The sequence below is a fragment of the Giraffa tippelskirchi genome, chromosome 1 (genome assembly GCF_054371585.1).
Source record: "Giraffa tippelskirchi isolate mGirTip1 chromosome 1, T2T-mGirTip1v1.2.pri, whole genome shotgun sequence".
NCBI lineage: Eukaryota > Metazoa > Chordata > Mammalia > Artiodactyla > Giraffidae > Giraffa > Giraffa tippelskirchi.
In genome coordinates, this window is record NC_137275.1 from 136,959,782 (window position 1) to 136,984,159 (window position 24,378).

A 24,378-nucleotide genomic window follows, 5' to 3' on the forward strand; every position below is an offset into this window, starting at 1 on the left:
AGGTTCAGTGGTTGAGAATCTGCCTGCCAGTGTAGGGTACATGGGTTCAATCCCTGGTCCAGGAAGATCCCACGTGCTGAAGGGCAACTGAACCCATGCACTGCAACTACTGAAGCTGGTGCGCCTAGAGTCTGTGCTCGGCAACAAGAGAAGCCACTGGTACACCTCAACTAGAGAGCAGACCCCGCTCCCTGCAACTAGAAGAAAGCCTATGCACAGCAACAAAGACCCAGTGCAGCCAAAAAAATAAATCAAAAAAAGAAAAAATACCGAGTACAGAGCCTGCCCGTGTTCATTTCAATCCAGCAGGCCTCAGCAGAGACTGGGTGTAGGTTAGGTGGGAAAGAGGGGAGATAGCCAACTAGTCACATCTGGGACAAGCCATTCACTAAAATCAGTGTTGGGTGAGCTGCCCTGGATTTGATTTCGCAAGAGGAAGGGAAAGGGTTTTCAGCACCAGGAATGGAGCCTCCAAGCTAGCCTTGTGAACCGGCAAGTTTTTCCTAAGGCTCTGGAAACATGTTTTGTCTTTGGGATCTGAAAAACTATTTGGCAGGGCACCCCTGGTGACTCAGATGGTAAAGAATCTGCAATGCAGGAGACCCAGGTTCAATCTCTGGGTCGGGAAGATCCCCTGGAGAAGGAAATGGCAGTCCACTCCAGGATTCTTGCCTGGAGAAGTCAATGAACAGAGGAGCCTGGCAGGCTACAGTCCATGGCATTGCAAAGAGTCGGGCATGACTGAGTGACTAACACACACAAACTGTTTGGTGCTCTAAGAATTTACTCACAGGGAATGCATCATAACAAAGCTGCAATTTTCTGAACACTTTACCTGCATCATGTCATTTAATCTATAAAATGACCCCATAAGGCAGGTAGCATGAGGTCCATGTCACAGATGAAAAAGATTAAATCACTTGCCCAGGGTCGCATGGACAGACCTGGGATTCAAACCCAAAGCAGCTCAGCTCTATAGCCCATGCTCTCAGATAATCCAACATCTCATGTCTGTGGTGTTCTCACCCCAGGAACAGCATCACTCTTGTTTTAGCCCTCCCTGTGGCATCACATGTTAAATCCTCTCTAGGAAGTGTCCTGACGTAAGTCCACATATACAGGGAAGGATGTGAAAACAGAAAGGGCCCTGCATCCGATGCAGATCATACTGGGTCCTTGCTGATGGTAACTCTTAAAGTTTTGCTCCTGGTGAGAACTCGCCTTCTCTAGATTTTGACCTCCCCTAGTTTATTCAGTCATCTATTCATCTATGCAGGTCAGGAAGCAACAGTTAGAACTGGACATGGAACAACAGACTGGTTCCAAATAGGAAAAGGAGTACGTCAAGGCTGTATATTGTCACCCTGCTTATTTAACTTATATGCAGAGTACATCATGAGAAACGCTGGGCTGGAAGAAACACAAGCTGGAATCAAGATTGCCGGGAGAAATATCAATAACCTCAGATATGCGGATGACACCACCCTTATGGCAGAAAGTGAAGAAGAACTAAAGCGCCTCTTGATGAAGGTGAAAGAGGAGAGTGAAAAAGTCGGCTTAAAGCTCAACGTTCAGAAAACTAAGATCATGGCATCTGGTCCCATCACTTCATGGGAAATAGATGGGGAAACAGTGGAAACAGTGTCAGACTTTATTTTTTTGAGCTCCAAAATCACTGCTGATGGTGATTGCAGCCATGAAATTAAAAGACGCTTACTCCTTGGAAGGAAGGTTATGGCCAACCTAGATAGCATATTTAAAAGCAGGGACATTACTTTGCCAACAAAAGTCCATCTAGTCAAGGCTATGGTTTTTCCAGTGGTCATGTATGGATGTGAGAGTTGGACAGTGAAGAAAGCTGAGCGCCCCAGAATTGATGCTTTTGAACTGTGGTGTTGGAGAAGACTCTTGAGAGTCCTTTGGACTGCAAGGAGATCCAATCAATCCATCCTAAAAGAGATCAATCCTGGGTGTTCATTGGAAGGTCTGATGTTGAAGCTGAAACTCCAATACTTTGGGCACCTCATGCGAAGGGTTGACTCATTGGAGAAGACCCTACTGCTGGGTAGGATTGGGGGCGGGAGGAGAAGGGGACGACAGAGGATGAGATGGTTGGATGGCATCACCGACTCGATGGACATGGGTTTGGGTAGACTCCGGGAGTTGGTGATGGACAGGGAGGCCTGGCATGCTGCGATTCATGGGGTCGCAAAGAGTCGGACACGACTGAGCGACTGAACTGAACTGATTCATCTATTCGTGGAAACCATGCAGAGACAGCTGAATCCACTCTTCCTCACCCCCACTGGCTGCGGGCGAATAGATGGTCTTTTGTGGATGGACCCAGTTCCCTGCTCCCTGTGTTACGGCAAGTGGACTCTGTGTCACGGCAGTGACTCTGTGGCTGAGTTCTTGAGAACGATGGTAAATAACCACCCCTACTCAACAAACCCCAAGAGATACCTCTGGAAAATGGTGAGGACCACCAGTGTGCTAAGAAGCAGCAGGGGGAAAAGGAGTAGAGAGGGGAGCCCAGAGGGCCTAGCAGTTGCCCTGTAAGTTAATGCTAATTACCTGTTGTCCCCACCCGCACTGAGTTTTCCCTTACCCATGCTGTGTAATTTTAATGAGCCATATCTCAAATGACAAGTCATTACATCTCAGCATCAGCTGGGAAGGGCTCCAGGCTATGTGATACTCAGTGGAAAACAAAGATGAAAAATAAAGACTGCAATTGGAGTGGCAGTATCTGCTGCTTTTAGGGGCTTCCCTAGAGACTCAGAGGTAAAGAAAGAATCCGCCTGCCACTGCAGTAGACGTGGGTTCAATCCCTGGGTTGGGAAGATCCCCTAGAAAAGGAAATGGCAACCCACTCCAGTATTCTTGCCTGGGAAATCTCATGGACAGAAGGAGCCTGGAGGGCTACAGTCCATGGGGTCACAAAGGAGTTGACCACCATTTAGTGCCTAAATGACAACAGTAACCTGCTGCTTTTACTCGTTTGTGGTTGTAGACATGGCGTCCCTCCCTAGTCAGTGAAGACTGCCTTGCGGAGGTCAGTGCTGTTTGGAGACACAGATCAACTCGGCACCAAGCCGTTTTTTTCTTTTTTTTAATTTAAATTTATTTATTTGGCTGCACTGTGTCTTCATTGTGGCATGCAGGATCTTTAGTTGCAGCATGCAAACTCTTAGTTGCGGTTTGTGGGATCTAACATCCAGGGATCCAACCAGGGATCGAACTCAGGTCCCCTGCATTGGGAGCACGGCGTCTTAGGCACTGGACCACCAGGGAAGTCCCAGCACCAAGCCTTAAGGGATGTGGAAATGTATCTGGAAATGCAATGGGATGGAGAAAAAACAGTTAACCAGAACTCTGACCCAGAACAGAGAGAATTGGAAGGAGCAGTTGTATAAGCTGCGTGAAGTGAGGTCGAGATCCCCATAGCTTACTGGATTACCACTGAGGAGCCAGCTGACTGCTAATGAGCACAGGTTTTTGTTTATCTGAGCGGTACATATCAGCAGGGCCCTGACACCAGAATCTTTCTCTCTGTGCCCTCCTCACAGGTCTCCGCCTCCCCTCTAGATGAAGAAGGTATCCTTACTCAGTGTCATTTTGAAGGGAGACCGAGTGATTGTCCTGCCCTAGATCTCATATGTGGAGAGTGAGTCTCAAGCATTTCCTTCAAAAGGCCTTTGTAGGTTTCAGGACATGTAGTGTCTATTAAGGCCTCTGCATGTAAGAACTTCCTGGTGTTTCATCTTTAAAAACTCATGCTAAATTTATATTCTAAAGGCTAATTCTATCCTTGTTTTCCTTCTCATCAGTCATGTCTTTCTCTCAAGTCTTCTGGTAAAGTGGATGCTCTGGGAAGATGAGCCAGTTTGGGAAGGTGGGGGTGGTGGCAAAAAAGGAACAAAAGCATTAGTCTCTGTCAGACCTGAGTTTTAATCCCACTTATCAACTTTTATTAGAAAATTTTCAGTCTCTGAGCTTGTTTCCTCATAAGTGCATATACAAGTATCTACTTCATAGGGCTGTTGAGATTATTAAATGACATGCTGCATGTAAAACAGTTAGCACAGTGTAGAGACATCGACTGGGTAGGCTTTCAGTGTTATCTCAATATCACACAGTATCAGTGTGAAGAATTAGATTTCTCAGGTGAATTCAGATAAGAAAAGAGAGAAGGTAAAATGAATCAGTAATTGTCTCATTTGGCTGTGGAGTTGATCCCACATTTTCTTCGTCTTCTGCTGTATCTTATGGATCCTTTGGAAGAAAAGATAAGCGTCTGTGGGATGTTTAGATTGGCATTGATACCCAGACCAGGTTGCACCCCAGAGGAACTTGAGAAGATGTTCGCATGAATAGCATGTGAGGCCTAACAAAGCCAGTCCTACCTTTTTGTTTCTGCTTCATGCCACTGCACCCAGCTTTACATGAAGTAAAGCTACATGTGTCTGCATAAAGTAGACACAGGGTGAACTAATTGCTACTATCTAAGTGTAAATTGATTGACTCATGCCATAGAGTTCATATTACAGAATAGAAAATTCCTGATAATTGTAAGGCAGTTGAATTTTTGTCACTTGGCTGATATTTTCATTTCTCAGAGAGCATGTAGCATTTTAAGAAAGCTTGGCAAAGAATCCTTTTAGTGTGTGAATACATCTTTAGTGATGTGTCTAATTGATCCTTTGGAAGTTAAAATGTTTGTCTTCATGGAGAGAAAAACTGGAGTTTTTAGTTCTCTCTCAGGAAAAGGAAACATTCTTCAAATTAAGCAATAGGTTTTCAGTGTTTCTACATTATCTGGCCCAGGATATGAGGATTGGAGGGCAGTGATGAATTAAGGGAGCAGCTCTGGCCAATAGTCAAGTGTTCATTTTGTTGTCACTCCAGTACTCTTGCCTGGAAAATCCCATGGACGGAGGAGCCTCGTGGGCTGCAGTCCATGGGGTCGCTAAGAGTCGGACACGACTGAGCGACTTCACTTTGACTTTTCACTTTCATGCACTGGAGAAGGAAATGGCAACCCACTCCAGTGTTCTTGCCTGGAGAATCCCAGGGACGGCGGAGTCTGGTGGGCTGCCGTCTATGGGGTCGCACAGAGTCAGACACGACTGAAGCGACTTAGCAGCAATTGTCATAACACTTGGGTTGTGTTATGCTGGCTTTATTTTGTTTTCCAGAAACAATAAGGTTTCATCATCAGTCCAGGTTCAAATCTGTTCCTCTCATGGGTTTTGTGACCTTGGAAAGCCCTGACCCTCTCTGAGACTGTCTCCTCATCTGGAAAGTAGGGGTATTAAGGGGTATTAATATTAATAATTATACCCATTTCATAAGCTTATGAGAATTCAGTGTCAAACTGCATATAAGGCTCTTATATGCATATAAGGCTGCATATAAGGCTCTTATAAAGTTCCTGGTAGAGAACTAAGTGCTGAATACATCTGGGGTTTATTTCTTTTCATGGTAGTATAAAAAGGAAAGACCAGTGATTTATTGTAGTTTGTAATGCTTGATTATATAGGTGAATTTCTCCTGCAGCATTTGATGTGCGTTTCTTTTCCAATGGAAATAAAAATTGAGAAAAGCTATTGATTGTGATATAATTACAATAGTTATGTTGGAAAAAGAGTAATTTTTCACATCCATTAGAATATCAGTTAAATAATCCAGACATGTATACACGGCTGAAACCAGTAGATTCCATGTTTTTGTCAGGTAGTAATTCCAAAGTTTAAAGTACAGAAATAATAATATTATTTAACAGTTATTACCTGTTCTGGGTTCAGCAGCATGCGAGGTTCTTTATGTGTTTGTTTTTCTTTTAGCCTCCATGCATGACTTGGGATAGCTTAGTTTCCTGACCAGGAATTGCACCTCGGGCTCGTGCAGTGAAACCTCCGAGTCCTAACCATTGGACCACCAGGGAATTCCCTGTATTTTTTTTTCCCCCTCTATCCTCAAAGCAGCCCCAGGTGACATTATCCTTATCCGTAGTCTCAAATGAAGAAACAGATAAGTTTCTTTCCCCAAAGTGTGGGGAGAGTTGAAATGTCAAATTGGGGTGGTGAAGCACTCAGCACTTACAAGAGCTGTAAGCTCCTACACGCTAGGATTGGACAGAACAAGCAAGGAGAGGGGATGGCTAGCACCTGGGAGCCAAGGCTGCTCGGCACGAGCTGGGAGCATCGCCCGTTCTGTAGAACTGGAACCAGCGAGAGGATGCCTCACTGCTGGAGGCCAAGGAGAACTCGGGAGAAATGTGGGCTCCTGTGTCCCTCCTCCAGTCCGCTGCCAGGGCTGCCCATGATCTTGGGTAAAGGGTTCTGGGAAACATGTAGGGAACGTATCTGCGAGCAAATAAGCAAAAGACTGGCATATAGAAAAAACAGATAAGTAACAAACAAGATAGTTTTAGGCAGTAATGAGTTCTATAAAGACAAAGTTGGCAAAGTGAATTGGGATGCTGTAAGATTTCAGTATAGGGCTTCCTTGGTGGCTCAGACAATAAAAAAAAATCTGCCTGCAATGCAGGAGACCTGGGTTCGATCCCTGGGTCGGGAAGATACCCTGGAAAAGGGCATGGCTACCCACTCGAGTATTCTTGCCTGTAGAATTCCATGAACTGGAAGAGCCTGGCGGGCTATAGTCCATGGATAATATAGATGTATAATAGAACAGTGGCCTCAAACTTTTTTGGTCTTGGAACTCCTTCAGACTCTTAACAATTATCGAGAGTCCTAAAATTCTTTTATTTTTAACAACTACCAATTGTTATCATATTAGAAATTAAAATTTTTAAATATTTGTTAATTCATTGAAAAATAACAATAACAAATACATCACATATTAATGTAAATAGCATTTTAATGAAAAATAGCTGTATTACCCAAACCCCCCAAAAAAATTAGTAAGAAGAGTGGCATTGTTTAAGTTTTTGCCAATCTCTTTAATGTCTGATTTCATAGAAAACAACTGGACTCTTTTATCTGCTTCTGCATTCCAATCTATAGTTCAAGTCCAGCTTTGCAGGGATATGTAGTTGGAAAAAGGAGAACTTTGTGTACCTGTGAAAAGAACCCCAGAGATCCATGCAACCCTTTGAGAGCCACTGCTATAGATAAAGCAATGAGGAAGCTAGTAGTCCTTTGCACCTAGTAGGCACTTGATGGGTTTGGTTGAATGAACATAAATTAAGATTGCATTGAAGGTTTTTCAGTGTCTCTTGTGATAAATGGTGACATTGGTGACATGGTGATAGTATAAACGAGTTAGACAAGATTCTTAGGGGCCATTGATCTGCAGGACACATGCGTGGTGATATTTACCCAGCAATCCTGATGGCTTTTTACCATAGTGTTCAGAGTCATGCAGGTTCCCTGTCACAGACTTTAGTAGTACCACCAAAAGAAAGATGCTAATTAGTCTAGTCTCTGAAAAAAATACACACTCTTTCCATACAAAATAGATAACTAACAAGGACCCACTGTAGAGCACGGGAACTCTACTCAATACTCTGTAATGACCCATATGGGCAAAGAATCTAAAAAAAGTGGATATATGTGTATGTATAACTGAGTCACCTTGCTGTACACCGAAAACTAGCACAACATTGTATATCAACTATACTCCAATAAAAATTAAAAAAATACGCCCTCTGATTTCCTTAACACGATGTTCACACTAGCATAATGAGCTAGTTCAAAGGAGATTAATTCACTGGTGGTGCTAGGTGTATACATCTTGTTGTGGTTTAGTTGCCAGGTTGTGTTGGACTCTTTTGAGACCCCATGGACTGCAGCCCACCAGACTCTCCTGTCCATGAGAGTTCCTAGGCAAGAATGCTGGAGTGGGTTGCCGTTTTCTTCTCCAGGGGATCTTCCTGACCCAGGGATTGAACCCATGTCTCCTGTATAGCAGATGGATTATTTACCCCTGAGCCACCGGGGAGCCTGGTGTATACATAGGAAGTATTTATTTATTTATTTATGGCTGTGCTGGGTCTTCTTTGCTGTGTGAGGGCTTTCTCTAGTTGCAGAGAATGGGGGCTACTCTAGCTTCATCACACAGGCTTCTCATTGCAGTGGCTTGTCTTGTTATGGAGCACAGGCTCTAGGGTGCGTGGGCTTCGGTAGATATGGTGTGTGGGGTCTAGAGCTTGGGTTCAGTAGTTGTGGCACACAGGCTTAGTTACTCTTCTGTATGTGGGATCTTCCTGAACCAGGGATCAAACCAATGTCCCCTGCATTGCAAGGTGGACTCAACCACTGAATCACCAGGGAAGCCCCATAGGAAGTACTTTAAAATTTAAATGGAATTTTTATGATATAATTACAACAATGAGCTGTACAATACAGAGTGGTAAACCATCACCAGTGACACACCTTGAAAATTTTATGCAACAGTATTCAATATAACTTCCTATCTGGGTGAGAGAGGTTATGAGTTTTTTCTCACCATCAACTAATATTCATTCTTATAGAATGCCAACATTAGCCAAGATCTAAGTAATACAGTAAAGTAGCTGTTATGAAAAACAAATCAAATGAATGATATACACTTATTTGCTCTTTTGGATTATCTGTGATCCTGCTCTTTCTATGGACATAGGTCATTGAAGTAAGCATTAATTGAAAGCCATGACAAGGGACATTATGATGGAGATGACCATTGATCAGCTTTAGATGAGCATGACCACATTTCTTCAATCCTCAATAGGCAGATTTGAGTAACCCTTTGTGGACCAACTAGTTATCAAATGGGGTATATACAACATTTTAGGCCAAATGAAATGTACTTTTAGTGCTGGTGTCAGAGGCAAATCTCATACCTGCCTTTCCGAGCAGATTACATTGTATCTTGCTTTGATATTATGCAGTTGATGTAATAATGATGTCTACCATATATAGAGTGTCTATAGTAGGTTAGGTGGGTTTTCCTGATGGCTCAGCATGTAAAGAATCCGCCTGCATTGTAGGAGACACAGGATACATGGGTTCAATCCCTGGGTTGGGAAGATCCCCTGGAGAAGGAAATGGCAACCCACTCCATTATTCTTGCCTAGGAAATCCCATGGACAGAGGAACCTGGCCAGCTTCAGTCCATGGGGTTGCAAAGAGTCGGGCACAACAGAGCGACTAAGCACATGGTAGATTAGGTGCTTTACAACCGCTTTACTAAGCTGTTTTTTGCCTCTTTTCCAAATGAGGAAACTGAGTCAGAGGCCCAGGTTACACAGCTTATAAAGACCTGTAACAATTCTCTTACTGCACTGTGTTTTTCCCTACACCAGGGACCTCTGAGATATCCACGGTCTAGGCATGTGCATGCATGTCTTTGTGTAAACATAAAGACAGAAATGTATTCAAAGGCTGAATGAGAGAGGAGAAAAACAAAAGGATAAATTGAAAGAAGGAAAAAGTTTGGTTTCTCCATGACACCAAAGCATGAGACCTTTGCAGAAGAAATCCTGCCTGGATGAAATAAAATATTTCAAGTCATGGCTTTGTTCCTTTCTCACTATGTCTTAGATACATGGATTTGACTCATGGTCTGCTGAAAGCAGGGAGAGTGGCTAGTGGGACAAACCCTCCCATTAATAGGGTGAGACACATGAGGTGGTTCAAATTTTCGTGTGTATAGTAAGGCCTGATTGTGTGTGTGTGTGTCTTTTCAAGGTAAAAATATCACTCATTAGGAAGAAAAGGAAGAAAAAAATAAAAGAATATAAGGATATGCCAGCTAGCTACCTATAGTGCCCTATGGTTCCACATTGAGGAAATGAGCAGACTAATATAATTGAGTTTTTACCTTTCACTGCAATATGCAAAGTCCCTCTGATTCTTTTTACTGCCTTCCCTTTTGACTCCTTGGTCTGTTAACCCTATTTTTCTGCTAAAAACCGTATTTCTCATAACACCAAGAGACCTAGGTCATAACGTTGCTGTGAGGACTTAATAAGATAATACATGGGGCTTGGCAGGTCAAAAATATTTGATAACTATCAGCTCACATGATTACTAACAGTATTGTGAGTACTGTATTTCTGCGTAGTACTTGCTATGTTTTTCTCCAGTGTGAGAAGCTGCATATAGCAGTGGTAGAGGCTTCCAGAAATTAGGACCCTGGAGGCCCATGAGGCCTCGACAGGCAGAGGCAGGTTTCTGGATGCCCTGCTGGACTTTTCAGCCATGGCCTCGCTGCCCGCCTCTCAAACAGTGACCACTTTGAGGCCCAGGAAATTTTTTTTTCAGCCCTAAAACATGTTGACTCTTAAAATGGCCATGGAATCTGGCTTCCTCTGTCAGTCTGTGGTGACTCATGGGGCTGACTGGGCTCCGTGTTATTTCAGGTGCCACAGGAGTCCATTCTACCTCCTCTCCGTCATGCTATCCCACAGCTGGCCTTTGAGGAAGGCCCGTGGGGCACTGTCAGCTCAGGAGAAAGACAGCGAGGCTCGGAGCTCAAGTTTTTCAGATAAAATGGTGTTGCTTTTTCCAGGACAGTTTAAAAGGGGATGCTATCAAAGTGAGCCTTTTAGATGACCCAGTTAAATAGAGCCGTAAGGATTGGTTCCTTGAAAAAGCTGGGATTCAGAGTTAAGTTTGGGGTTATAATTAAACAGCTGTTTAATTAATTTATTTATTTATGGCTGTGCTGGGTCTTCGTTGCTTTGTGGGCTTTCCTCTGGCTGCGGTGAGCGGGGGCTACTCTCTAGCTGCGGTGCTCAAGCTTCCCGTTGCAGTGGCTTCTCTTGTTGCGAAGCACAGGCTCTAGGGCTCCCGGGCTCTAGAGCACAGGCTCAGCAGTTGTGGTGCATGGGCTTAGTTAATCCACAGCATGTGGGATCTCCCCGGATGAGTGATCCAAGCCGTGTCCCCTGCATTGGCAGACCACTGAGCAACCAGGGAAGACCCAACAACTATTTATGAAGCACCTACTTATTCTAAGTACTGTATTAGGGGGTGGTCTGCTGATCTGCCTGGTCCTTGTGCCCACCCCTGGGGGGTCTCCCCCAGAGAGCTCTGTTCCCACAGCTGGAGCATTTAACTCTGTCCTTAGGCTCAAACCCACCAGGAGGCTCTGACCATCTTCTCAGGTTTTAGGAACAAGGTGGACTCTCCCAGTATTACTTACTGGGCCAAGCCCATACCCCAAATTCCAAGACTGGGAAGTGGATTCTTGCCTAGGGCTCTACCTGGTACTCCAGGCACCGTACACTGGTTCTCCACCTTGGCTGCCTGATTGTGCCATATTAGAGTCATGCTTATGGTGTTCAGACCGGTGACAGGGTTCCCACTGTTTGATCAGCCCCTACCATGCAGACCGTTGGCAACCCCTAATTCCTCTGCCAGTCCCCCTCTTACCCCAGCACTCTGCCATCCTCCAGGTCTCCCTGGGTTGCCTCCTACTGAGTTTGCCCCAAGCACCTGCCTCATCCCTGTGGGTCTCTCACGGGTCTTCGGCTCCTCCTACTGAAGTAGGCCTCCTCCCACCAACTCAGCAGCATGAGTTCTGGAGCCGTAAGCTCAGCCCAGGAGGCTTTCAGCTGCAAGTGAGGGCTCGCAGACTCCGGCACAAATGGGGCTCTGAATCAAGTGCCCTTCTAGCCGCTAATGCCCTGAGCCTTCCGCTTAGGCTTTTTCTAAGGTTAGTGCTCTGCTCCTTTGCCCAAGCAGAAGCGATGTCAAGAGACTGAGAGACTAAGACTAGCCCCTTCCTTAAAAGAATTCTCAGTGCTCTTGGCTATGTGCACTGTTACTGTGGATGCTGTTACTATGTGTGCTGTCTGTGGATGTGGCTTCTAAAAGGTAAGCTGGCTTGCATCACAATGTCTTAACGGTGTTGCCACTAAGAAAAAGGAGAATGCAGTTGGTATATTTATGTCTTATCAAGAGCCCCTATTCATCTGGTCTAGCAGGCTATCTCCTTAATTTAAGAGATAGCAATGTGGCTTCTGGGCTTCCCTGGTGGCTCAAGCAGTAAAATATCCACCTGCAATGCAGGAGACCTGAGTTCAATCTCTGGATTTGGAAGATCCCATGGAGAGGGGAATGGCAACCCACTCCAGTGTTCTTGCCTGGAAAATTCCATGGACAGGGGAGCCTGGCAGGCCACAATCCACAGGGTCGTAAAGAGTCGGACATGACTGAGTGAGTAAGCATGCACACAGTGTAGCTTCTGTTAGTCCATAGCTTCTAGATGTGTTTTTATTTCCAGTAGGATTTAGCAAAGTCATTACCCCATGCTTTAAGAAGGCTCCAGACCAAAAACACCTCAATACATTTTTTAAATGACATGATGAGAGAAGAGGTTTATTCCTTGGAGAGAAGAGGTTTCAAATATAAGACAGGCTGATGCATCCCTAAGAATGAGTCTCAGTTCTGTTGCATAGCTCACTGCTCACAAATAATGAGTGTGACAAATGTGAGATGCATCGGTGAATTTTGAAAGAAGGGCTCTGGTGGCAATGTTATGCACTTGGTAGTGGTTGAAGGGAGATGTTTATCAGAGATGAGCCTACTAGTTTTTTTTTTTAATGTCCATCAAATGGATCATAATCATCAGTGATCAGTAAATATAAAAAACAGGTCTCATGTTAATAAATAAATTTGGTATGAGTTTTGGCCCCTAAAGGAAACAGGTCACTTGTCCCCTTACCGGTGATGAGGACTTAAAACTCACCAGAAAGGACTAAAGTCAACATATTTCATATTTAATTATGTAATAACCCCAAATGAAGTCAGATTTTTGAACAGCAAAACAATTTTATTTTTTCCTATAGCAGTCTTTGGTCTTCTAAGAGGTCTTAATGACCAGAGGGTCAAAATTATTTAGTCTATTCTTCTCACAGCAGATGGTCATTTTCTTAAAAATCATAAATCAGATCACATTTATTCTCTGCTTTAAAAACCCCATTATCTCCCCACTGAAACCGCAAGAGGGTCCTAAACCCTTGCCTGGGCCTGTTGCCCACTTGGTGAGCAAGCCCCTGGCCACCTTCTCTTGCCTCATTTCCCCTGCCCCCAGGACTCCAGCCATCCTAGACTTCTCTGTGCTTTTCAAACAGCCCCCCTTCCTGCTAGTTCTTCCCCCAACTCCTACCTCCAAGCCTTTGCACTTTCTGTGTCTGGAACCATCCACCCTGGATTTTTGCACAGCTGTCTCCTTCCTGTTATTCAGGTCTTTGCTTAAATTTCCCCCTCCTTGGCAAAGATTTTTCTAATCATTCAATATAATATGACATAGGTCCATTTTGTTTGTCTTTATCAGACCATCCCATCCAATTTTCTTAATATTTTCATCCTGAAATCATTTGTTTTTTTCATTTATTCATCCTATATTGGTTAACAGGAATAAGCGAATAATTCCTCACTAAAAATCAAATTGCACATTGAAAACCATCATGCCAAATCTGAAACATTACCTTTTTCTAAGGACACAGTTGCCTGAATGAACTTGTGTAATTCAACATACTTCTACTTACTATGTGTCCAGTACAATAGTAACTTCAGGAGGCCAATCAGACAGCCAGCAAATAAATGTTTACTGAATATTCCCATGACAACATGCTAGTGTGCTGAACACTGGGATACAGTGGCCAGCAAAACAAGCATGACCTTCTCCTTGAGCAGCTGAAATCAAATAGCTGAGGGAGAGAAATGTTACAAAGAATGGAAACTCCCTGAGTGCAGGAATGTCTCCCTTCGGATGCTGCAATCCCAGTGTCTACAGCAGTGCCTGGCACAGCAGGGGGTTCTTGATGAATGAACAGTGAAATTAATCATTACAAGTGTGACGTTTGGCCGAGGGAAATGCACTGGACTCCAGCCAGATATACAAATACAAATACTCTCAAACATACACACAACATCAGGGGGAGAGAGGGGGTGTTTAAGATGAGACTGGAAGGATGAGTAGGACCTACAAGGTGGAAAGGGCAGGTAAGGCGGTGGTGTGGGTAGAAGGAGAGAGAGCAGCGTATACCAAGGCTCTGAGGTGAGAGAAGTCCAGCATCTCTGGAGAACGAAAAGAAGGCAATTGTGAGGGCTGCCTAGTGAGTGAGGCAGAAGTGACACTGGATGAGTTCACAGAGGTAGCAGGGTCCTGGAGACCTTGCAAGAATTCAGAGAGGTCCTGAGAAGAACTCTGAGTTTCATTCCACTTTTGTAAATAGCCTCTGAAGGCAGCTGAGTGATGTGGTAAGACTCGAGTGTTCAAAGTGTTACTCTGGCCACAGACCAGGGAGGGGCAGAATGGATGCAGAGGGACCAGCTCAGAGCCCATTGCAGTGGACCAGGTAAGAGATGGTGAGAGCTTAAACACAAGTGTGGAATTATGAATTCCAGAGGTTTAAGAGGGAGACTACTACTACTAAGTCGCTATAGTCGTGTCCGACTCTGTGCGACCCCAGAGACAGCAGCCCACCAGGCTCTGTCGTCCCTGGGATTCTCCAGGCAAGAATACTGGAGTGGGTTGCCATTTCCTTCTCCAGTGCATGAAAGGGAAAAGTGAAAGTGAAGTCGCTCAGTCGTGTCCGACTCTTAGTGACCCCATGGACTGTAGCCTACCAGGCTCCTCCATCCATGGGGTTCTCCAGGCAAGAGTACTGGAGTGGGGTGCCATTGCCTTCTCCGAAGGGGGAGACTAGGTGATGGAATCTATGAGGGTGAAGCAGGAAACAGTAGAGGGTAACTCCTAGGTTTCTGGCTTGAGCAACTAAATAGAGCCATTTACTGAGCTGAGAATATTGGATGAGGAGGTTGTTGTTGTTGTTGTTGTTTTAATATTTATTTATTTGGCTGCATCGGGTCTTAGTTACGGCATGTTGGATCTTCACTGCATCATGCGAGATCTTTCACTGAGGCAGGAGGACTTAGTTGCCCTGCATCATATAGGATTTAGTTCTTCAACCAGAGATGAAACCCATGTCCCCCCAACTGCAAGGCAGATTTTAAACCACTGAACCACCAGGGAAATCCCTTGGCTGAGGAGTTTTGAGGGGCTGGGAAGTTTGGCTCAGTTGATTTTGAGGTGCCTCTGAGACATCCAAATAGGAATATGGACTGGGCAAGTGTGTATACAGGTCTGGGACTCAGGAAAGAGGTGAAACAGATAAAGGGTAGTGAAGCCATAGGTGTGGCTGAAACCACTTTGGGAGGGAGTCTTAAAGGGCAAAGATCTAGGACACAGCTCTGAGGGACGCCACACTCCCGGGTGGGGCATTGTGGGGCATGTGGATAAAGGAGTGTGAGGAGAAGTCAGTGTTAGGAGGGAAATGGGGAGAGAGTGGTGTTACTGGAGCAGAGGGAAGCTGCTGCTGCTGCTGCTGCTAAGCCGATTCAGTTGTGTCTGACTCTGTGCGACCCCATAGAGGGCAGCCCACCAGTCTCCCCCATCCCTGGGATTCTCCAGGCAAGAACACTGGAGTGGGTTGCCATTTCCTTCTCCAATGCGTGAAAGTGAAAAGTGAAAGTGAAGTCGCTCAGTCTTAGCAACCCCATGGACTGCAGCCTACCAGGCTCCTCCATCCATGGGATTTTCAAGGCTAGAGTACTGGAGTGGGTTGCCATTGCCTTCTCCAGCAGAGGGAAGAGAGGGCTGCAAAGAGCAGGGTGTTGAAAGGCCAAGTGAGTAGAGGCAGGAAAGACAAGCAGTTGGTAGGTCAGCATGGTGAGAGGTGCAGGCAACAGGCCCGGGGAGGCAGAAACCCTGATGAGGCAGCTCTGTCCTCCTGGAGACATTGATCTACAACCGTGCCTGGCAGAGCCCAGCCCGCCCCATGAGTCCTAGTTCCCAAAGCAGAGAAGGTCGGCATCAATGAGAAATTTAATCAGCCCATCTAAGCAAGAAGTAGAAAATTTTATTGGAATCAAGTTGGAGATTATAACCCAGGAACAGCTTCTCAGAAAGTCCTGAGGACTCTTCCACCTGTTAGAGGTCAAAGCACAGTTAGTTATAAGGTTTTTAAGGTAGAGGTGGTTGTTGTTTAGTTGCTTAGTTGTGTCTGAGCAACTAAACTTAAGCTTCGTGGTCCCATGGCCTGTAGACTCCCAGGCTCCTCTGTCCATGGGATATCCCAAGTAATAATACTGGAGTGGGTTGCTAGTTATTCCTCCAAGGGATCTTCCCAACCCAAGGATCGAACTTGCATCTCTTGCATTGGCAGGCGGATTCTTTACCTCTGAGCCACCAGGGAAGCCCACTTGAGCCAGAGGGCTGTGCTTTAAATGACATAGATAGTTTACACAATCCAGATCTATGTGTACAAAGAGGGTAGTGAGTCATGGGTCATTACAAGATTATAGAAGAAGGTTATCTCCTAAGGTGTTATCTTGGTGGCGGGAGGAGAATGTTGCTCTGTGTGGTTGAGCAGGTATTTCTACTTGGGGAGGTTTGGTCCATGCATAATACAGAAACACATTACACAGTAAAGGGGAGAGGGATGGCCAGAGGGTAGAGAAACATCTTTATGTTTACATTTTCCTTGACTTGCCTTAGCATCGGAATTTTCATCTCATCATCCGTGTGCAGAAGGAGTGAGCGGACAAGAGGCTGCCATGCATCTTCAGAGAGGGTGGACCAGTACTGTGGGCCTTGACATGCCAGTTCCATGGCCATCTGCTCATGATGCTGGACCACATTTCCTGTCCTTGTTTCCTTCCATCCAATTGCCTGCCTTAGCTGATGCTCATTCAAGTGGTTTTCTTTTGTGTTCAACCAAAAGAGCCTTGGGTAAGCCAAGAACTCTTTGACTCACAGAGAAAAGGCTGCTTGACCTCTGCAGGCTGCATTAGAGGTCACCCTTGGCAATGATTCAATAGCTTAGCAGGTTTATGGCTGCAGGACAGCCTGCAACTCCTAAACTATAAATTAAGAATCCCGTGCACCTTCAGTATACAAGGAATAGCCTCATTCTCTCCTGTAAATCACAGGAATTCTAAAGTCCTTGACAATTCATAGTGCAACCTCCGTTAGTTGTTCTGCTTCCAGGAATTTTTTCAGACTTGATTAACTGGAAGGGCGGAGATGGGGCTTTACAGGCTCTTTTTTGTTATCCTTGGCTCTATGATGAAGTGAGAGGAATAATTCTCTTTTTTAAAGCAGAAGGCCTGAGGTTGGTTTTTCTGACAGACTTTTTGCATCCCCATTCCAGATTCAATGGAGACTTTAAAAATGGTTCACATATAAAAAATGTTTAAAAAACAGTAAAAAATAAATAAAAGCTTTACCAATATGACAATACTATATAGAACTTTCCAGTTCTATATTCTAATACATCACGATTATTACAATATTATTACGATTATTCTAGTACATCATGAAGCAATAATCCAGTTACTACTATCTCTACCTGGAGAAGGGAATGGCAGTCCACTTCAGTATTCTTGCCTGGAGAATCCCACGGACAGAGGAGCCTGGCAGTCTACAGTCCGTGGGATCGAAAAGAGTCAGACACGACTGAAGCGACTAACACACTATCTCTACAGGGGAAAAAAATCAGTTCACAGAAAGAAATCTTATAGAACTGCCAAAGAAGGAGGGCTCCTATCTAGCTGAATGATTAAAATCAGTTTTACAGAAATGACTGGGAGTAAAACACTGCTTTTTTTGGTGTTCTTTTTATGAATAGACTACCTTCCTCCCTTTCATTAATTTCTCTCTTAGCTGTGCCAGCCCCAGCATTATTTTTCTGAAAATGGCAGCTGATTGCCTGATGTCTTTTGCTTTTGTGAAGCATATTACCTAGTGGATGTTGGACTGCTCCTAATGTTACCTTTTTTTTTTTTTTTCCCAGGCTAAGGCTTGTTTATTCCAGCCCTAAAAAGTTGATTTAGCTTGGCTTTAAACTGCTCTGCACTGTGATACCTCAAGACTCAACTCATCTATTCTGTGCATGCGACACATAAGCCTGGTACCCTAGAAAGCTTGGAAGAATTTTTTGCATGTTTTGGGTCTCTGGGTACATGGAGCTGTGTTTATCTCTCATGTTGATCAGCTGTGTACAGTTTTTAATGGGAAAAGCATGACTTTACTGACCTTTTCCAAGCAAATAAATTGACTTCAGGCTGCTTGGTGTCATTTGGAAAAGAATGTTTTTTTCTCTTCCTCTGGGGTTGCCTCCAGAGTTTTTGCATTTCAGAATCACTGTATTCCCAGCTTCACACCTCCCGAGTCACCTCCACCAACGCCACAACTTTAAAAGCAGGCCTGAGAGAAGATGGAGGTGGAAAGGGGAGACCCAGGGCTTGTGTGGCTGTCAGTCATTTAGTTTGCAAGGAAGATTTACATCAAATAGTCCTCATGTTCTCCCTATGCTCCTGTTGCCTCTTGAGGTCAAGCTCTTCCTCCAAAAGGAGGTCTTGTCTTTCTAGAAAGTTCTTTCCTCTTTATAGGGTTGGACTCCTTTGGAATTCTGTGAAGACTGAAGAAGGAGCAACCAGGAAAATTAATCTGTTCCCTTCCCTGTCTCCATTTTCTTTCTGGAATCTCCCTTCAAATATGGTGATTTAATCACTTAGATCTCTAAGGAGATCAGGAGTCTGATTTAACAACTAAAATAAAACCACACATCTCTCGTTAAGTGAGGGAAATAATGTTGTTTGTTTGACTTTTGATTCTTTGGATGTAATTCCTGGCATTTGTTTATTTTTTCATTGTAGGGTGATCCAGCATCTCCTCCTTTGGGAATATAATGTCCTTTCCAGGGTGGAAAAATCATTTAAAAAATGAAGATTTCTCTCTTTAAAAAAATGTTGAGTTTCCCCCTCATCCCGGAAGTCAGTTTTTCTAGCCATGCACAAAATCCCAGCCACTTACAAGTGGAGAAACCTGTTGAAAGAATGGCTGTTGAATTAGCAGTGGCCAAATTCTTGTGGCTTAAGAGTCTCAGATGAAATCTGATCTTTGGGATTTTTTTTTTTTTTTTTTTTTGACCTGGCAGGCAGGACTACAGCTTAACAAACTGTGGAACAGAATCCATATGATTAATGTTCTAAAGAGGGGGACGGTTCAGAAAGTTAACATTATCGTGGCAAGAACCAGGAGTCATTGTGTCTACTTTCACACGAAAGACTTAAAAACAGCTACTGCGGAACCCCTCTTAATAGGCAAAATAAGTGGCCCAATGAGCTTTTCTATTTCCTGATGACCTCTTGTAGGAATTTTCCATCTCCTTTGAATTCCACCTGGACCCACTTGGCTTTTATCTTGGCTTCAACCTTTGAGTTGTTTGAACTACAGGAAATACTGTGTGGTGTTATTTTTCTATTATTTACTTATTTTTGGTTGCCCTGGGTCTTCATCACTGGGGCTTTCTCTAGTTGATGTACACGGGCTTCTCCTTGAGGTGGCTTCTCTTGTTGGAGAGCACAGATTCCAGGCACATAGACTTTAGTAGTTGCAGTGCATGGGCTTAGTTGCTCCGAGGCATGTGGGATCTTCCTGGACAAGGGACCGAAGCCCTGTCCCCTGCATTGGCAGGCAGATTCCTATCCACTGTACCACCAGGCAAGTCCTGGTGTGGTAATGTTGTTGATACAGACACACTGGTTTTTTTTTTTTGGCTTCAGACCTTTTTATATTTTTCAAACCAACCAACCAACCAACCAAAGGCTTGAAACCTTAAATGAAATGAGGTAAAGTCAGATCTGCACTGGCTGCAGTGGTAGGGTGAAGGCTCAGGGTCAACCCCACTCCTCCAAGATGAAATAGCTTCCCTCACTCATGAAGTGGAACCTTGAAGCTTCGAAAAACACAGTTTGAAATGCTCCCTAAACATTTGCCACCTGTCATTTCCCCTGAGGTCTGCTTTTCTTCTTGTTGTTTGGGAGTCAGGAGGGAGTCACAGACCAAATGAGGCTGCTTGAGAAGGAAAGAAGAGGCTGGGGAGCTCAGATCCAGCTTCCCAAGATCTTGTGGTCTCAGCACATTCATCACATCTTGTGATCTACCCTGAGGAGGGGTGCCTGGCTGAAGATGAGGATGGTGCGAACCAGGGAGCAAGGCTGTCTCCCCACATCCAGGAAGGCTGATCAGGTGGGGTGGTGTAAGGAACAGGTCTGTAGAGCTCCTACAAGGCAGATGCCACTCTTGTGGCTCATCAGGGAATTCTGTTTCAGAGAAAGGGCTCCTGAGAGCTTTGTTGCCTTCACTTCTGAGCTGCGAGCACTGATTTTGCTGCCTCAGTAGTCATCTTAAATCTTCTAGCCCTCAACACACCCGGCTTCTCCCTGTTAGCCTGGTTTGACAGTAACTTTTGAAACCCTCATCTCTACTTTTACCTGGAGATGGTGCTTGTTCCTCCAATGGTAACCTTGAAATTCATGCTCGGGCTTCCCTGGTGGTCCAGTGGCTAAGAATCCACCTGCCAGTGCAGGGGCCAAGGCTTCAGTCCTTGGTCTGGGAAGATTCCACATGCCACGGGGCAGCCGGGCCCATGCTCCACTGCAATGAGAAGCCCATGCACTGCAACTAGAGAGTAGCCCCCACTCGCTGCAAGTAGAGAAAGCCCTCACACAGTAGCGAAGACCCACTTACCACAGCCAAAAACAAATAAATAATTTAAAATAAATAAATAAGAGGGAAAAGAGTAATAAAAATTGCTTACTATTTAAAAAAAAGACACTCATGCTCATGAAACTTCACACTCATGACCTTGAATATATGTGTGCGTGTGTTCACTCAGGATGTCCAATTCTTTGTGGCTCCATAGACTGTAGCCCCCCAGGCTCCTCTGTCCATGGAATTTTTCAGGCAAGAATACTGGAGCCGAGTGCCATTTCCTTCTCTAGGGGATCTTCCTGATGCAGTTATTGAACTTGCATCTCTTGCATCTCCTGCATTGGCAGGCAGATTCTTTACCACTCTGCCGAAACTCCAATACTTTGGCCACCTCATGCGAAGGGTTGACTCATTGGAAAAGACCCTAATGCTGGGAAGGATTGGGGGCAGGAGGAGAAGGGGATGACAGAGGATGAGATGGTTGGAATGGCATCACTAACTCAATGGACATGGGTTTGGGTAGACTCGGAGAGTTGGTGATGGACAGGGAGGCCTGGCGTGCTGCAATTCATGGGGTCGCAAAGAGTCGGACACGACTGAGCGACTGAACTGAACTGAACTGAACTGCCACCTGGGAAGCCCTGTGACCTTGAATAGTGAACTTGAAACTGGGTAACCTTCCACCTGCACCATTGTGAGCTGCTTAACCTTGCATCTGTGCAACAGTCCCTGCATCCATCTGACGCTCCTTTCCCCAGATTCCTAACTGTGATGCCCAGCTCAGCTTCCTCCTCCTGCCATTAACAGATTGCTGCAACAGGAAGGTGGGCTCCTGCGAGCTAAGCTCAGATCCAGCAGATGGCCAGCCTGGCCTCCCACGAGATAGGGATGAGGGGGTGATACGCCCAGCTTTAGGTCTAAAAGAGAGTGGCGTTCAGAACTCAGGTCACTCGTTCAGACAACAGAGCAGATGTAGACCAAGTCCTAAAGCATGATAGAGAACGACCTAGGAAGCTTGGGTTTTTGAAGTACATTCCTAATGTTTCATGTTGTTAACATCTTGAAAATTGGTTAAATGTTGAAAATCTTATTACTATTTTCAGATCCTTTCAATAAACAGACTTGTTTAAACAAAAGACAAAAACCAACTGCCACAGAAAACTGAGATAATGGATCCTGTCCTGTCTTCAAAGAGTATTTTTTATGATTATTTTCATTGTTTTAAGATGTACTTTTTTCTCATACTAGATCCCATTCTGAATTGCTCTGAGCGGGCTTAGAATATTAGAAAACAAGAGTTTTCCCCCCTTATTTTCCATTCTTATGACCTCAGAGACCAGGTTTCAGCTGATGTCTGCAGTGACCAGAATGACTACTGGTCATATCACCTCTTCCCAGGGGATATTTCCAAAGATCACCCATCTCATCGCAGGCCCGTGCAGTTCATTGGTTTGTTGACCACTGTCTTGAACTGGGCTTTCCAAGTGATTCCTTTTAGATCATTTTTCTGAAGTTGTAATCTCAACCAAGACCTGTTAGTTGAGGTCAGTGTGGCAAAGGTGTTCCTTGGGCAGATGCAAAGCACACAGAGTGTTACTTTGTTCATATTTCCCTTTGTGCCCTGGGATCCACAGTGTCTCCTGAAGGCTTCTGGTGTCGCCCACAGATTAAACCATTTTGAACTCCTTAAACTTCTGAAGTGTGCATGAATCAGCAACACACACTTGAGCGTGAATGGAGTATCAGTGGAATGTCGTGTCAATTTTCCTTTAATTTTATCTGAGTGCAGTCCTTGTTCTATCACGTGGTGGGAAACCCAGCGTTAGACATTCTTGAGGTTTGCTGTCCTTCCTTAGAGTTTGACAGAGTTTCCAGGATTTGACTCAGTGCTCACACCAGCCTAGCCAGTCCTTTATCTACACTGGCTACCACTGAGATGCCTGTTGTTCCAACCCATGTGGTGCCTCAAGGGTGTTGCATTTGTGTCAGTCTTAGGGCACAGGAATCCTTGGCAGAGTCCAGAGCTCTGGCACCTCCCATCCAGTCATTTTAGATATGCCCTGAAGCCATCACCTTTGATAGGTTATCATTTCCTTTGGCAATAAGTCATATCAATAAATCATCTTGAGAGCTTTCTGTTCAGGCTTTGGGACTACAGTGAATGGAAATTGAACATTTTTACTTTATCTTTTGCCTCTGCCACCCTCTCACTTCCCCACATGGACCAAACCCATCTATTTTTGGCCAACTCTTACTCATCCTCTGGATCTCAACTGCAGTATCACTGGCCATGTTAGAGGGTTCCATGTGGGTCCCTTTTCTGCCTGCCCATTCACTCTTCTGTTATCTTGTATCCCAAGTATGATTTGCTTTGACATCAGGTGGAAAACTGTTAAAAATACAGCATCTCACACCCCATCGCATATCAGATTGCTGGAACAGAATCTTCATTTTCACAACATACCACGTGGCTCATGGGCACGTCAAAGGGTGAGAAGCACAGACCTACTGGATCACAAGGGAATTGTCTTTTCATCACCACATCCCCTTTCAGGGTGCCTATTCCATGGCAGCCCCTCAATAAATAGCTGCTGAAGGCATGGATAGCCCTTAAGAAGGATAGAGATCAAGCATTCAGTTTGCAGTGGCTGCTACTAAAGGGTTTTAGAAAAGGCAGAGGAACCAGAGATCAAATTGCCAACATCCACTGGATCATCGAAAAAGCAAGAGAGTTCCAGAAAAACATCTACCTCTGCTTTATTGACTATGCCAAAGCCTTTGACTGTGTGGATCACAATAAACTGTGGAAAATTCTGAAACAGATGGGCATACCAGACCACCTGACCTGCCTCTTGAGAAACCTATATACAAGTCAAGAAGTGACAATTAGAACTGGACATGGAACAACAGACGGGTTCCAAATAGGAAAAGGAGTACGTCAAGGCTGTATATTGTCACCCTGCTTATTTAACTTATATGCAGAGTACATCATGAGAAATGCTGGGCTTGATGAAGCACAAGCTGGAATCAAGATTGCCAGGAGAAATATCAATAACCTCAGATATGCAGATGACACCGCCCTTCTGGCAGAAAGTGAAGAAGAACTAAAGAACCTGCTGATGAAAGTGAAAGAAGAGAATGAAAAAGTTGGCTTAAAGCTCAACATTCAGAAAACTAAGATCATGGCATCCAGTCCCATCACTTCATGGCAGATAGATGGGGAAACAGTGTCAGACTTTATTTTTCTGGGCTCCAAAATCACTGCTGATGGTGATTGCAGCCATGAAATTAAAAGATGCTTACTCCTTGGAAGGAAAGTTATGACCAACCTAGATAGCATATTAAAAAGAAGAGACATTACTTTGTCGACAAAGGTCCATCTAGTCAAGGCTATGGTTTTCCCAGTGGTCATGTATGGATGTGAGAGTTGGACTATAAAGAAAGCTGAGCACCGAAGAATTGATGCTTTTGCACTGTGGTGTTGGATAAGACTCTTGAGAGTCCCTTGGACTGCAAGGAGATCCAACCTGCCCATCCTAAAGGAGATCAGTCCTGGGTGTTCATTGGAAAGACTGATGTTGAAGCTGAAACTCCAATACTTTGGCCACCTGATGTGAAGAGCTGACTCATTGGAAAAGACCCTGATGCTGGGAAAGAGTGAGGGCAGGAGGAGAAGAGGACAACAGAGGATGAGATGGTTGGATGGCATCATCGACTCAGTTGACATGGGTTTGGGTGGACTCCAGGAGTTGGTGATGGACAGGGAGGCCTGGCGTGCTGTGGTTCATAGGGTCGCAACGAGTTGGACCGACTGAGCAACTGAACTGAACTGTACCTAAAATGTGATGTGGAGCTACT

At 44.7% G+C, this 24,378-nt stretch overlaps 1 protein-coding gene and 1 long non-coding RNA gene across 7 annotated transcripts in view; one reads left to right on the plus strand and one right to left on the minus strand.

The window, feature by feature from the left end:
* The window catches only part of MOB3B (MOB kinase activator 3B), a 291,141-nt gene that overhangs the window by 83,986 nt on the left and 182,777 nt on the right, over positions 1–24,378 (plus strand). The window lies entirely within an intron of this gene.
* On the minus strand, positions 4,204–9,740 carry LOC145509346 (uncharacterized). The gene is made up of 2 exons (XR_014056027.1): positions 9,065–9,740; positions 4,204–7,646 (listed from the first exon to the last, which is right to left on the minus strand). It is a non-coding gene; the product is annotated as an uncharacterized LOC145509346 (long non-coding RNA).